Consider the following 4331-nt stretch of genomic DNA (forward strand, 5'->3'; position numbering starts at 1 on the left):
TTGCAGCCAAAAGGGTCTTTAGATATCTCAAAAGACAAAGTATTACGCGCTCACATACAAGAGATTGGATAGGCTTGAGATGATTGAGTATTCCGACTCCAACTTTGCTGGATGCTTGGATAGTTGTAAGTCAACATCTGGTTATGTCTTCACTATGGCTGGTGGTGCTATTTCATGGAGAAGTGCCAAGCAATCCTTGGTTGCTTCATCAAAAATGGAGGCAAAATTCATCACATGTTATGAGGCATCTAGTCATGCTATTTGGCTACGCAATTTCACTGAAGGACTACGAGTTGTTGAAAACATAGAGAGCCCTTTGACGTTATATTGTGATAATAGAGCATCGGGTTTGTTCTCAAATAGCAACAGAAGTTCTTATAGGTCTAAGCATATAGACATTAGGTTCTTAGTTGTTAAAGAAAGGGTTCAGAGTGGCTTTTGTTAGTATTGAGCTTATAGGGACAAATTCCATAGTTGCGGATCCACTTACAAAAGCATTGGCACCTACAGTTTTTCATGAACATGTTGCTAGCATTGGCGTCGTTATTATGAATGCTTCTGATTAGTTGGAGTTTATTTTTCATAGCTTGATATTCATGTTGATGTCATGACACTTTTGATTATTTTTTTTTATAAATTTTATCGTTTATTTTTATTATTTACTCTGAACTATGATCTCATAAAGGCTTTAAAGTTGGACCAGTTGGAAACAGACAAGCGTAGATCACATTAGCTTGTAATTTCCATGCTACACATCCACACTTTATCTATGTCGTTAGTTAAGTTGGTATGTGTGAGCATTATGGATTTAGTTGCATTGTACTAGCGACGACTGCCCCTATGTTCCATGTATAGATGAGGCAGATAGACGAGATTGATTTAGATAATTTTTCAGTTGTAATTACATTTGGTTGTTGATAGTAATTTATACACAATTTTGAATTCCCAAAGGTGCATGATTGTATGGTCCAAGTGGGAGATTGTTGGGTTTTAGACCATACAATATGTAGGGATATAAGGACTTATGTGCATAAGTTGTGTAGACGTACACAACTAATGTTTATAATTGTGTATATCTTATTATATTCAAGTTTTGAATGGACCTAAATTGTGATCTGATCCAAGTTTGAATTTGATCCTAATTATCTAATTTTAAATGTGTGGATATACATATTAATCATATGTTGTGCAGAATTCCTAGTGGCAAAATTATCAAATCTATGATGGACAGACTTGTAATTAGCCCCATAAAGATTTCTTATAAATAGAGTGTGGTCCCTGACTAAGCATGCAACAATTGAGATTGATTAGGGTTTTTACGAATTAGGGGTTTCCCATCTCCCCTTTTACGTGTGATCGGTGAGAAGAACCACAGAGACCCAATCACAGCCAGTCAGTAATCGATGGATTCAAGTGCAGGTACTCTTCCGCCACTTTCTTTGTTCTTAAGCAATCTCCAAACAAGAAGATCCAGGGTTTGAACTAGGGTTTATACCCATTAGATCCATCATCATGCAAATGTATTTGTTATTCTCTATAATTCCCTTTTTATATTTTATTTTTATTTTTTCATATCTCACTTTGATTTTGAAATATTTTGGTTTTACTAAGCAAAATCAAGATAAGCTTTTAACATATTTAACAAGAAATTAAGATCAAACCTAACAATTAATTATATCAATCAGTAGTTGAGAAAATAATCATTATCATTTAATAATTATTGATGGGCTTAAAATGAATTCTGTATATTTAAAAATTTAAAATTTAGCGTTGTTATATCATACCAAATATATATATATATATATAACTTGATATAGTCACCAATAATTTTATACAATAAAAAAGTGAAGTTAGCCGAATTTAATTTCTAGTTCAATATTTTCTTTTTAGCCAAAATTTTTGAGTAATGCTACATAGAGCGAAGAAACCACACGAACCGGCAACACGGCTGATGTGGCTGGTGATGTGGAAAATATATATTTTTATTTAATTAAAAAAATATTTTGATAAAGTAAAAAACTAGAGCACAGGTCGGCCCTAGTTTGTGTCTCTCTCGTGTGGGCTCTCTCTCTCTCGTTTTTGTCTGTGCTCCCAGCCTTCGTTTCCCTCCCCCGCTCCCGGCCGCAGCCTCTCTCTCATTTGGCTTTGAAGAGAAATTAGGGCCCACGTCGGTGGTGCACAAGAGAGAGAGAGCGGCGGCCAGATCAGTGGTGCACAAGACGCTAGGGTACGAGATCGGTGGTGTACGAGAAATGGCAACCTGAACTAGAACCAGGAGCGAGGGAGGAAACGGCGGCCGGGACAAAGGCTAGGGAGGCGGGGAGGGAGGCGCAGTAAAAATGGCGGATGAAAGTTGCGGTGGGAGCAAGGGAGAAAGCGAAGGGCTGCGGCGAGGTCGGGAGTGGGGGAGAAGCGGCAGTCGAGAGCACGGAACACAAGCGAGAGAGAGCCACACGAGTGAGAAAGCGAGGCAAACTCACGTGTAGTTTTGCTTTTATCAAAAATTAATTAATTAAATATTTCCACGTCCTAGCCACATCATTTGTGTGGGTCGATTTGTCAGTTTCTTACGCTCTATATAGCATTACTCAAATTAAAATATTTTGGAAACAAGTAGTACTTTTTGTTTAACTCCCTATATTTGTAAAACCAAAAACTATGAATTGATACATGCAATTGTCATGAGTATAAGGTTTTAAATGAGTTATTGTATTTATTTTACTTAAAAATGATTAGAAAGCAACAATAAAATTATATGGTCAACTACCTCTTAGTCAATTGACATTATAGTCTTCTTTCGTCATTATCAAGAATACAGGTTTGAATCTTATGCAAATGCAATATGAAAAGTGCAATTGTGTCGAGATATTAACTAAATGTACGTGACACTTCTGACGTGGCTTATTCACTTTGTATTAAAAAAAATTTATATGTATACATTTCACATTAACTTATTTTGCTACCTTTACTATGTGAGGGATATTTAAGGGTTGTTTGGTTGCATGTAGAAAGTAGTGTAAGTGGGCATGTGATGTAAGTTATTTTAAATGTAAAAGTGTGTTTGGTTGGCTGTAAAACATCACTTACATGTAAAAATAATTACATCATGATAGTGTTTTGTTGTATTTTGATTTACAGCCAATTTGGTTGTAAGTGAAAAATATAACAAAACAAAAGGGATTACATCACCCCTTCAACTTTTCCCCAACAACTCTCCATCAGCAGAATCCACAACACCACCACCCACAACCTCGCCCATCATCTCCATCAACGCCACAGTGGTAGACTCTTTCACCTCACGATCCCATCTTCTCCGTCTTCCTTTCACCAAACTTCAACTTCATCCGCTTCTTCTCCCCAAGTCATAGCTCGAGTTCCACAACCCCTTCCTCTCAAGCTCTTCTTCTTCTCCAGCCGCCTTCTCTCTCCATTCGAAGCATCTTCTACGATCTCGTAGTTTGTGATTTATTAGAGATATTTTACTAAAATTTGAATTTTTGTATTGGATTTTATTATGGAGAGTGTTCGCAAGAAGGGTTGTGGTGCTGATGCCAAGACTTGGGGTTGGTTGTTGTTTAGTTGAAATGCAATCCACGTGTATTTTCATCGGATGATGTTGCTTTTGATGTAGAATGAGAGATGTGTTCTCTGTTGAGTGTGGTTCACTTTATTATCCGATTTCTTGTTGTTGTGATCTTAAGCAATTTGTTTGTTTTCTTGATATTACTTGCATTCATTAAGGATGTTCTTGGACTTTGAACTGATTGGAAATAGTGGGAAATAAAGGGAATTCTACATAAATGGCTTGCTGATTTTGTGTAAGCTAATGATGTCCATGAATGTTTATTTAATCTAACATATTATATGTTTATTTAATTAAATTTTTGTAGTATATGTAATAAAATGATTACAAAAATAGTTATTAACCCTAAATTAATTAATGAGAGTTAAAGTAATTAATAATTTTTAAAAATAAAATTGAATCCTAGTATATAATTATTTATAAATAATATTAAATAACTAGTGTTAACAACATGTGATAAGGGTAATCTTACCACTTCACTTACATGATAATTATACCTCTTAACTTAAATCAAACTAAACATACACAAAGCAAATACATCATTTCAAATTACAGCAAACCAAATAACTATGATGTAAGTTAAAATACAGCATTTCCACTTATACTATAACTTCACTTACATGTAATTTCACTTACAGACAACGAAACAACCCCTCAGTGAAACATTTTTTTTTTCTTTATATATATATATATATATATATATATACCCCCATTATTTTTATTAATCATTGGTTAGTATAGTAAATTA

This window comes from Dioscorea cayenensis, chromosome 15, assembly GCF_009730915.1.
Source record: "Dioscorea cayenensis subsp. rotundata cultivar TDr96_F1 chromosome 15, TDr96_F1_v2_PseudoChromosome.rev07_lg8_w22 25.fasta, whole genome shotgun sequence".
NCBI classification, from domain to species: domain Eukaryota; kingdom Viridiplantae; phylum Streptophyta; class Magnoliopsida; order Dioscoreales; family Dioscoreaceae; genus Dioscorea; species Dioscorea cayenensis.